The sequence below is a fragment of the Pinus tabuliformis genome, chromosome Q (assembly GCF_031772625.1).
Source record: "Pinus tabuliformis cultivar Carrire ecotype Pingquan chromosome Q, CPIR1, whole genome shotgun sequence".
NCBI lineage: Eukaryota > Viridiplantae > Streptophyta > Pinopsida > Pinales > Pinaceae > Pinus > Pinus tabuliformis.
The window spans coordinates 805,516,053-805,529,134 of NC_142296.1; positions in this window are offsets into that span (position 1 = coordinate 805,516,053).

Sequence of the window (13,082 nt, forward strand, 5' to 3'; positions counted from 1 at the left end):
CTGTGGACCTTGATCGAATGATCACCTGCGATAGCCTTGACACAAAGGCAAGGGAAGGAAATCATACAAGACAAACCGAGCTTGCAACCTCCCTTAGAAATGCCCCCTAACCCATCCCTCCCCTCCCCACACAGGGGCCACCTAGGAGTGCACCCGAACAGCAGCAACGATGGACCTCGATCGCATGATAGCCTATGGCAGCCTCAATGTAGAGGAAATGGAAGGAAATAAAACAAGACGAACCAAGCCCACAAACTCTCTTAGAAATTCCCCCTAACCCTCCACGCCACGCACTGAGGCCACCTAGGAGTCCACCCGGACAGCAGAAATGGTGGACCTTGATCACTTGACCGCCTGTGGCAACCACGATGCGAAGGCAAAGGAAGGAAATAAATGCAAATCAAGAGGGTCGCTGCACAATACAAGAAAACATATCCAAATAGGAGGAGCGATTGGGTAGCTCCGCACCCCACGCACCCTATGTATAGGCAACCTAGGAGATTTCCCACAGCTTTACCAACGGGACGATGAATAATTTTCCCCTATAGCCACCTCCACGCAAAGGAGGGAGGTCGAAGCATTCCACCTCGAAATCCTTCTTCCAGATAGCCCCCACCATCGACATAGCAAGCCTCCTCCCCATTGGCATCGAAGCGCATACATAATTGAGACAAAAGATGCCCATAAATGTTGTGACTTAACATTTCCAACCACAAAAGCCTGCCACGCACACAAGATGCAAGGGAAAAGCTGACCCCTCGATCAAACATATGGGCCAACACATCTATCAAAACCTCAAAGCCAACGCAACCACGAACGATGTGCACATGGAAAGGAATGCCAACCCTTGACTTTACAATAAGGAGAATAGCGTCTCACATCGCCCGACAGAAAAAGAAAGCAAGAGGGAGGGTAGGTGGTTTACAACCAAAACCCTTCCACGTCCCTCTTAAATGTATGCATCTCAACTGACAATGCCAACATGGAAAGAGTACAAGCACAAGACACCGACACCATAAACAGTCGAACAATGAAGAGGCTAGCCATCACAGGGAGCCACACCACAACAACCCATACAACTCCAAAAACTTGGAGCAGAAGGGGAATTGTTCACATATGCCTCCCGGGACAAGCATGGCCAACATTACCGCTCATGCGCTACCGAGTGGGTATGGAGAGAAGATGAAAATTGGCCACCCTACAAATGACCCAAGGCCATTCTTGAGGCAAACCTGAAAAACCAACTCAATTACCAGCCCACTTGTCACACGAAAAGCAAAACCCTCCACACCAAATAGGGAGGAGGTGAACAATATAACGAGGAGATAATTTCAATGGAGCCACACATGGTTTCCCAGCCCAATCAAAATTCTATATTCGCAACAACTGAGGGGCATGATAGGGACATAGGCACAATAGAGTTTCGGGGCTTCCATCTGGGACCACAACAATGAAGGCTCAAAGGAGCGTCGAGCAAACTTTCAACATTATTATCATTGGGATGGGAAAAAGGGATGGGGACAAGCATGGCCCACATTACCGCTCATGTGCTACCGAGTGGGGATGGAGAGAAGACGAAAATCCACCGCCCTACAGATGACCCAAGGCCATCGTTCGGGCAAACCTGACAAAGCAACTCGATTACCAACCCAACTTTCAAATGGAAAGAAAACCTGTCACCGATATTGTTTGCCGGGGCATGAGGGGACGAGGACGAACCAAGGAGCCACACTACAACAACCCATATAGCTCCAAGAACTTAGAGAGAAAAAGGGGAATTGTTCACATATGCCTCCCGGGATGAGCATGGCCAACATTAGCTCATGCGCTACCGAGTGGGGATGGGGAGAAGATGAAAATCGGCCACCCTACAAATGACCCAAGGCCATCGTTTAGGAAAACTCGAAAACACAACTCGATTACCAACCCACCTTTCACATGGAAAGAAAACATGTCACTGGTATCATCTGGAGGGGCACAAGGGGACCAAGACGAGCCAAGGAGCCAAACTACAACAACCCCTATAGCTCCAAGAACTTAGAGAGCAATTGTCCACATATGCCTCCGAGGACGAGCATGGCCAACATTACCACTCATGTGCTACTGAGTGGGCATGGAGAGAAGATGAAAATCGACCACCCTACAAATGAACCAAGGCCATCGTTCAGGAAAACCAGAAAACACAACTCGATTACCAACCCAACTTTCACATGGAAAGAAAACCTGTCGTTGGTATCATCTAGAGGGGCATTAGGGGACCAAGACAAGCCAGGGAGCCACACCACAACAGCCCATACTGCTCCAAGAACTTAGAGATCAGAAGGGGAATTGTCCACATATGCATCCTAGGACAAGCATGGCTGACATTACCGCTCATGCGCTACTGAGTGGGGATGGAGAGAAGATGAAAATTGGCCACCCTACAAATGACCCAAGGCCATCGTTTAGGCAAACCCGAAAACACAACTCGGTTACCAACCCACCTTTCACACGGAAAGAAAAACTGTCGCTGGTATCATCTAGAGGGGCACGAGGGGACCGGGATGAGCCAGGGAGCTACACCACAACAGCACATATATCTCCAAGAAATTGGAGAGCGTTAGGGGAATTGTTCACATATGCCTCCTGAGACGAGCATGGCCGAAATTACCGCTCATGCGCTACCGAGTGGGGATGGAGAGATGATGAAAATTGGCTGCCCTATAAACGACCCAAGGCCATTGTTCAGGAAAACCCAGAAACACAACTTGATTACAATCCCACCTTTCACGCGGAAAGAAAACCTATCACTAGTATCATCTGGAGGGGCAAGAGGGGACCAGGACGAGCCAGGGAGCCACACCACAATAGCCCATATAGCTCCAAGAACCTGGAGAGCAGAATGGGAATTTTTCACATATGCCTCCCAAGACGAGCATGGCAAACATTACCACTCATGCGCTACTGAGTGGGGATGGAGAGAAGATGAAAATGAGCCCCCCTACGAATGACCCAAGGCCATCATTCAGGCAAACCCAAAAACACAACTCGATTACCAACCCACCTTTCGCACGGAAAGAAAACCTGTCACTGGTATCATCTGAAGGGGCACGTGGGGGACTAAGACGAGCCAAGGAGCCATACCACAATAGCCCATACAGCTCCAAGAACTTAGAGAGTAGAAGGGGAATTGTTCACATATGCCTCCTGGGATGAGCGTTGCCAACATTAACGCTCATGCGCTACCGTGTGGGGATGGAGAGAAGATGAGAATCGGCTACCCTACAAACAACCCAAGGCCATCATTCGGGCAAACAAAAAAACACAACTTGATTACCAACCCACCATTCACACGGAAAGAAAACCTGTCACTAGTATCATTTGGAGGGGCACGAGGGGACCGAGACGAGCCAGGGAGCCACACCACAACAACCCATACACAACTCCAAGAACTTAGAGAGCAGATGGGGAATTGTTCACATATGCCTCCCGAGACGAGAATGGCCTACATTATCTCTCATGCGCTACCCAGTGGGGATGGAGAGAAGATGAAAATCGGCCACCCTAAAGACGACCCAAGGGCATCGTTCAGGCAAAACCAAAAACACAACTCAATTACCAACCCACCTTTCAAGCGGAAAGGAAACCTGTCACTGGTATCATCTAGAGGGGCACGAGGGGACCGGGATGAGCCAGGGAGCTACACCACAATAGCCCATATAGCTCCAAGAAATTGGAGAGCATTAGGGGAATTGTTCACATACGGCTCCCAAGACGAGCATGGTCGAAATTACCGCTCATGCGCTACCGAGTGGGGATGGAGAGATGATGAAAATCGGCTGCCCTATAAACGACCCAAGGCCATCGTTCAGGCAAACCCAGAAACACAACTTGATTACAAACCCACCTTTCACGCGGAAAGAAAACCTATCACTGGTATCATCTGGAGGGGCAAGAGGGGACCATGACGAGCCAGGGAGCCACACCACAACAACCCATATAGCTCCAAGAACCTGGAGAGCAGAATGGGAATTTTTCACATATGCCTCCCAAGACGAGCATGGCGAACATTACCACTCATGCGCTACTGAGTGGGGATGGAGAGAAGATGAAAATGGGCCCCCCTACGAATGACCCAAGGCCATCGTTCAGGCAAACCCGAAAACACAACTCGATTACCAACCCACCTTTCGCATGGAAAGAAAACCTGTCACTGGTATCATCTGAAGGGGCACGAGGGGGACCAAGACGAGCTAGGGAGCCACACCACAACAGCCCATACAGCTCCAAGAACTTAGAGAGTAGAAGGGGAATTGTTCACATATGCCTCATGGGATGAGCATTGCCAACATTACCGCTCATGCGCTACCGTGTGGGGATGGAGAGAAGATGAGAATCGACTACCCTACAAAAGACCCAAGGCCATCATTCGGGCAAGCACAAAAATGCAACTCGATTACCAACCCACCTTTCACACGGAAAGAAAACCTGTCACTAGTATCATCTGGAGGGGCACGAGGGGACTGAGACGAGCCAGGGAGCCACACCACAACAACCCATACACAAATCCAAGAACTTAGAGAGCAGAAGGGGAATTGTTCACATATTCCTCCCGAGATGAGAATGGCCTACATTATCTCTCATGCGCTACCCAGTGGGGATGGAGAGAAGATGAAAATCAACCACCTTAAAGACAACCCAAGGGCATCGTTCAGGCAAACCCAAAAACACAACTCAATTACCAACCCACCTTTCAAGCGGAAAGGAAACCTGTCGCTGGTATCATCTAGAGGGGCATGAGGGGGACCAAGACGAGCCAGGGAGCCACACCACAACAGTCCATACAGCACCAAGAACTTGGAGAGCAGAAGGGGAATTGTTCACATATGCCTCCCGGGACAAGCATGGCCGACATTACTGCTCATGTGCTACCGAGTGGGGATGTAGAGAAGATGAAAATCAGACACCCTACAAACGACCCAAGGCCATCATTCAGGCAAACGTGAAAACACAACTCGATTACCAACCCACCTTTCAAACAGAAAGAAAACCTGTCGCTGGTATCATCTGGAGGGGCAAGAGGGGACCAAGATGAGCCAAGGAGCCACACCACAACAACCCATACACAACTCCAAGAACTTAGAGAGAAGAAGGGGAATTGTTCATATATGCCTCCCGGGATGAGCATGGCCAACATTACCACTCATGCGTTACTCAGTGGGGATGGAGAGAAGATGAAAATCGGCCACCCTACAAACGACCCAAGGGCATCATTAAGGAAAACTTGAAAACAAAACTCAGTTACCAACCCACCCTTCACACGAAAAGAAACCTTTCACTGGTATCATCTAGAGGGGCACGAGGGGACCAAGATGAGCCAGGGAGCCACACCACAACAACCCATACAACTCCAAGAACTTGGAGAGCAGAAGGGGAATTGTTCACCTATGCCTCCTCGGACGAGCATGGCAAACATCATCGCTCATGTGCTACTGAGTGGGGATGGAGAGAATATGAAAATCGGCCACCCTACAAATGACCCAAGGCCATCCTTCAGGCAAACCCAAAAACACAACTCAATTACCAACCCACCTTTCATGCAAAAATGAAACCTGTCACTTGTATCATTTGGATGGGCACGGTCGGGGCGAATAAGGCGAGCTAGGGAGCCACACCACAACAACCCATATGAGTTTACATGGATGCCCTCACCCGAACAAGTTTGCATGGATGCCCTCAGATGACCCACGCGAATGCGTTGACTTGGATGCCCTCAAACAACCTACCCTTACGAGTTTACATGGGTGCGCAGACGACCGTATCGAAGCGATAAGGGAGAGTCGAGCAAACAAAAGACACAAAAGTGCACAAAGCCAACCTTGAGTCACAACTTAGCATTTTTCATGTGGGCTCGTTCACCTAGGCACGCCCTCACCCAACCCACCCGAACAAGTTGACAAGGACGCCCTTAAACGACCTGCCCAAATGAATTTACATGGGTGCCCGCACGACCGAAACGAAGCGACAAGGGAGAGCTGGGCAAACGAGCTGCACGAAAGTGCACAAAGCCAACCTCAGGTCACAACTTATCATTTTTGATATGGGCTCGTTCACTTGGGCATGCCCTTGCTCGAACGACCCGCCCGAACAGGTTGACACAAATGCCCTCAAACAACCTGCCCGAACGAATTTACATGGGTGCCCGCATGACCGAAATGCAGTGACAGGGGAGAACCAGGAAAACGAGCTGCACGAACGTGCATAAAGCCAACCTCAGGTCACAACTTAACATTTTCGATACGGGCTCGTTCCTCTGGGTGCGGCCTTGCCTGAACGACCCGCCTGAACGAGTTGACATAGACGCCCTGAAACGAGCCGCCCGAATGATTTTACATGGGTGCTCGCACGACCGAAACAAAGCGACAGGGGAGAGCCAGAGAAACGAGCTGCACGAATGTGCACAAGGCCAACCTTGGGTCACAACTTAGCATTTTTGATATGGGCTCATTCACCCAGGCGCGCCCTCGCCCTCAAACGACCCACCCAAATGAATTTACATGGCCGCCCGCTAGACCGAAATGAACCGACAAGGGAGAGCTGGGAAAACGAGCTGCACGAACGTGCACAAAGGCAACCTCGGGTCACAACTTAGCAGTTTTGATATGGGCTCGTTTTCTCGGGCACACCCTTGCCCGATCGACCCACCTGAATGAGTTGACACAGATGCCCTCAGACGACCCGCGCGAACGAGTTGACTTGGACACCCTCAAATAACCCGCCCTTACGAGTTTACATGGGTGCGCAGACGACCGTATCGAAGCGAAAAGGGAGAGTCGGGCAAACGAAATACACGAAAGTGCACAAAGCCAAACTCGAGTCACAACTTGGCATTTTTCATGTGGGCTCGTTTCCCCAGGCGTGCCCTCGTCTGACCCGCCCGAACGAGTTGACAAGGATGCCCTCAAATGACCCACCCAGACAAATTTACATGGGCACCCGCACGACCAAAACAAAGCGACAAGGGAGAGCCAGGCAAACGAGCTGCACAAAAGTGCACAAAGCCAACCACAAGTCACAACTTAGCATTTTTGATATGGGCTCGTTCACGTGGGCATGCCCTTGCTCGAACGACCCGCCCGAATGGGTTGACACAAATGCCCTCAAACAACCCACCCGAATGAATTTACATGGGCGCCTGCCTGACCGAAACGCAGCGACAGCGGAGAGCCAGGCAAACGAGCTACACGAACATGCATAAATCCAACCTCGGGTCACAACTTAGCATTTTTGATATGGGCTCATTCATCCAGGCACGGCCTCACCTGAATGACCCACCCGAACGCCCTGAAACGACCCGCCCGAACGATTTTACATGGGTGCCCGCACGACCGAAACGAAGAGACAGGCGAAAGCCCGGGAAACGAGCTGCACAAATGTGCACAAGGCCAACCTCGCGTCACAACTTAGCATTTTTGATATGGGCTCGTTCGCCCAGGCGTGCCCTCACCCTCAAACGACCCACCTGAAATAATTTACATGGCCGCCCGCACGACTGAAACGGACCGACAAGGGAGAGTCGGGAAAACGAGCTGCATGAACGTGCACAAAGCCAACCTCGGGTCACAACTTAACATTTTTGATACGGGCTCGTTCGCCCGGGCATGCCCTTGCCCGAACAAGTTGACACGGATACCCTCAAACGACCTGCCTGAATGATTTTACATGGGCGCCCGCACGACCCAAATGAAGCGACAAGGGAGAGCTGAGCAAACAAACTGCATGAACGTGCACAAAGCCAACCGCGGGTCACAACTTAGCATTTTTGGTATGGGCTCGTTTGCCTGGGCGCACCCTCACCCGAACGAGTTGACATGGACACCCTCAAACGACCCGCCTAGATGATTTTACATGGGTGCCCGCATGACCCAAACGAAGCGACAAGGGAGAGCTGCGAAAATGAGCTGCACGAAAGTGCAGAAAGCCAACCTCGGGTCACAACTTAGCATTTTTGATACGGGGTCATTTTCCCAAGTGTGCCCTCGCCCGAACGAGTTGACACAGACGCCCTCAAATGTTCTGCCCGAATGATTTTACAAGGGCTCCCGCACGACCCAGACGAACTGACAAGGGAGAGCCAGGTAAACGAGCTGCACGAATGTGCACAAAGCCGACCTTGGGTCACAACATAGAATTTTTGATACGGGCTCGTTTGCCTGGGCACGCGCTCTTCCAAATGACCCACCCGAATGAGTTGACATGGACGCCCTCAAATGACCTACCTAAACAATTTTACATGGGCGCTTGCACGACCCAAATGAACTGAGAAGGGATAGCCAGGAAAACGAGCTGCACAAACATGCACAAAGCCAACCTTGGGTCACAACTTAGCATTTTTGATATGGGATCGTTCACCCAGGCGTGCCCTCCCCCGAACGACCTGCCCAAATGAGTTGACACGGATGCCCTCAAACGACCCACCCGAACGATTTTACAAGGGCGCCCGCATGACCCAAACGAACCGACAAGGGAGAGCCAGGCAAACGAGCTACACGAATGTGCACAAAGCCAACCTCGGGTCACAACTTAGCATTTTTGATAGAGGCTCATTCTCCCCGGCGTGCCCTTGCCTGAACGACCCACCTGAATGAGTTGACACAGACGCCCTCAAATGACCCACCCAAACGATTTTACAAGGGCGCTCGCACGACCCAAACGAACCAACAAGGGAGAGCCGAGCAAACGAGCTGCACGAATGTGCACAAAGCCAACCTCGAGTAACAACTTAGAATTTTTGATACGGCCTCATTCGCTCGGGCGCGCCCTCGCTCGAACGACCCGCTCGAACGAGTTGACACGGAAAACCTCAAATGACCCACCCTAATGATTTTACAAGGGCGGCCGCACTACCCAAACGAAGCGACAAGGGAGAGCTGGGCAAACAAGCTGCACGAACGTGCACAAAGCCAACCTCAGGTCACAACATAGCATTTTTGATACGGGTTCATTCACCCAGGCGCGCCCTGCCCAAACGACCCACCCGAACGAGTTGACATGGACGCCTTCAAACGACCCGCCCGAAAAATTTTACATGTGTGCCCGCATGACCCAAAGGAACCGAGAAGGGAGAGCGGGGCAAACGAGCTGCACAAACATGCACAAAGCCAACCTCGGGTCACAACTTAGCATTTTTGATATGGGCTCGTTCGCCCGGGTGCGCCCTCGCCCGTGCGACCCACCCGAACGAGTTGACAGGGACGCCCTCAAACGACCTGCCCGAACGATTTTACATGGCCGCCCGCACGACCCAAACGAACCGACAAGGGAGAGCCGGGCAAACAAGCTATACGAACGTGCACGAAGCCAACCTCGGGTCATAACTTAGCATTTTTGATACAGGCTCATTCGCCCAGGCATGCCCTCACCTGAACGACCCACTCAAACGAGTTGACATGGATGCCCTCAAATGACCCGCCTAAACGATTTTACAAGGGCACCCACACGACCCAAACGAATCGACAAGGGAGAGCCGGGAAAACGAGATGCACGAACATGCACAAAGCCAACCTCGGGTCAGAACTTAGAGTTTTTTATATGGGCTTGTTCGCCCAGGTGTGCCCTCGCCCGAACGACCCTCCAGAACGAGTTGACACGGACACCCTCAAACGACCCACCTGAACGATTTTACATGGGCACTCGCATGACCTAAACGAATCGACAAGGGAGAGCCAGGCAAACGAGCTACAAAAACATGCACAAATCCAACCTCGAGTCACAATTAGCATTTTTGATATGGGCTCGTTCGCTCGAGCGCACCCTCGCCCAAACGACCCGCCTGAGCGAGTTGACACGGACGCGCTCAAACGACCCGCCCGAACGATTTTACATGGGCGTCCGCACGACCCAAACGAACTGACAAGGGAGTGCCGGGCAAACGAGCTGCACGAACATGCACAAATCCAACCTCAGGTCACAACTTAGCATTTTTCATACAGGCTCATTCGCCCAGGCGCGGCCTCGCCCGAATGACCCGCACGAATGAGTTCACACGGATGCCCTCAAATGACCAGCCCAAATGATTTTACAAGGGTGCTCGCACGACCCAAACGAACTGACAAGGGAGAGCCGGGAAAACGAGCTACACGAATGTGCACAATTCCAACCTCGGGTCACAACTTAGCATTTTTGATACGGGCTCGTTTGCCCAGGTGTGCCCTTGCCTGAACGACCCGCCTGAACTAGTTGACACGGACGCCCTCAAACGACCCGCCCGAATGATTTTACATGGGCGCCCACATGACCCAGACGAGCTGACAAGGGAGAGTCGGGCAAACGAGCTGCACGAACGCGCACAAAGCCAACCTCAGGTCACAACTTAGCATTTTTTATATGGGCTCATTCACCTGGGTGCGCCCTCGCCCGAACAACCCGCCCAAACGTGTTGACACGGACACCCTCAAACGACCTGCCCGAATGATTTTACATGGGTGCCCGCACGACCCAAATGAACCGACAAGGGAGAGCTGAGAAAATGAGCTGCACGAATGTGCACAAAGCCAACCTCGGGTCACAAATTAGCATTTTTGATATAGGCTTGTTCGCCTGACCCGCCTGAACGACTTTTCATGGACGCCCTCACCCGACCCACCAGAACGAGTTGACACGAATGCCCTCGCCCGACCCGCCCGAACGAGCTCACCCGACCCGCTCGAAGGGGTTTGCACGGACGCCCTAGCTCGACCCGCCCAAACGACCTTGTCCGACCCGCCCGAACAGCCTCGCCCGACCCACTTGAACGGGTTTGCATGGATGCCCTCACTTGACCCGCACGAACAACCTCACCCAACCCATCCGAACGGGTTTGCACGAATGCCCTCGCCCGACCCGCCTGAACGAGTTTGCACGGACGACCTCGGCCAACCCACCCGAACGAGTTTACACCGGTGCCCCTCGCCCGACCCACCCGAACGAGTTTACAAAGGTGCCCTCAAACGACCTGCCCGAATGATTTTACATGGCAAACGACCAGCCCAAACGAGTGTTTACACAGCAAACAACCCGCTCGAACGAGTTTACATGGGCTCCTACACACGACCAAAACGAAGTCGCAAGGCAGATTCAGGCAAACAGGCAGCACGATCATGCACAAAGCCCACCCCCGGTCACAACTTAGCATTTTTTATACGGCCATGTGTGCCCTGGGCACTGTCACATGACACGACACGACACGACCTGACCCGAACTGACCCGTTTGCACGGGCACCCACACACGTCACGTCCCAACCCACCCGAACAAAATTTGGGGTTTCCATGGGTGCACAACCCGAACAAAATTTTGGGGTTTCCGTGGGCGCACGACCCGAATGAAGCCATGAGGAAGCATCAGGCAAACGGGCCACAGGGACGTGCAGAAGACACACGGGCAGTCACGACTTAGCATTTTTGGCACAGCCACGTGTGCCTGAGCACCCACACATGGCCCGACCAGCCTTGTGCGAGCCTACCCGACCCGCCTGAACTTGTTTGCATGGGCACCGACACATGACACAACATGACCCAACCTGAACAAAATTTGGGGTCTCCTTGTATGCACAACCCAAACGAAATTTGGGGTTTCAATGGGTGTGCGACTCGAATGAAGGCACAAGGCATCGTTGGGAAAACGGGTCGCATGAATGTGTAGAAAGCACACGGGGGGTCATGAATTAGCATTTTTGGCACTGCCACATGTGCCCGAGCACCCACACACGGCACGACCCGACCCGCCTGAATGAAATTTGGGGTTTCCATGGGTGCATGACCCGAAAGAAGGCACGACGGAGGGTCGAGCAAACAAGTCGTGCGAACGTGCAGGAGGCACACGGGTGGTCACGCCTTAATATTTGTTGCACGACCACATGTTCCTGAGCACCCATGCATGGCACGACATGACCCGACCCGACTCGACTCGCCTAAACGTGTGTGCATGGGCACCCACACACGACACGACCCGACCTGACCGAACAGAATTTGGGGTTTCCATGTGTGCACGGCCGAAACGAAATTTGGGGTTTCCATGGGTGCACGACCCGAACAAAGGCCCGAGGGAGCATCGGGAAAATGGGCCGCACGAATGTGCAGAAGACACACGGGCGGTGATGACTTAGAATTTTTGGCACGGCCACGTGTGCCAGGGCACCCACACACGCCACGACACGACCCGACCCGCCCTGGGTGAGCCGACTCGAATCGGCCGAACAAAATTTGGGGTTTCCATGGGTGCACAACCTAAACTAATAAGGCACACGAGTGATCATGCCTTAGCATTTTTAACATGCCCACGTGTGCTCGCGCACCCCCACACACGACACGACATGGGATGACCCGGCGCGCCCGAAGGAAATTTAGGGTTTGAACGAGCGCATGACCCGAACAAAGGCACGAGGATAGGAATATCTTTGACTCTAATACATAAATATACCTGGTGAAACATGCCCTTAAGGTCTTCAACATTTTCTTCATACTCTTTATAACACTTTAACATGTGTTAAGCCTATTTCCATGAGCAAGAAACTAAATGATAAATATAAAATATATCTATATATATATATATATATATATATATATATATATATATATATTTATTTATTTATTTATTTATTTTCATATATATAGATATATATTTATTTATTTTCTTGAATAAATACAAATATCAAAAGTATATTTATGAAGACCGAACCCAATTACACTTTCTTCAACACCCCCTCTTAACTAGGGAGGTATTCATAAATCATTACAAGGTGTTTGGCTATTTTTCAATCTTGAATAATTCACATAAGAGAAACCGGATTGGCAACCCATCTGTTATAGCATCATATTAGCCAACATTGTTCATAGCAAAGCCTTGACTAACAACTTTATCTCTCATAAGATCAGAGCAAAATTTTGGCGAGGCCAATGGCTTATAACCACCTTAGTCATTGTCTCTAAAGGTACATACTCACCTAGGTGTTCCCTGAGTATGACCTTCTAGGAAAATTCTTGTCTTGGGTTCCCAGCCCTCAAATAATATCGCTCCTCTTGCCTACTCTTGTCTTGGATGCCCTACACATCCTCAAAGAGCATCA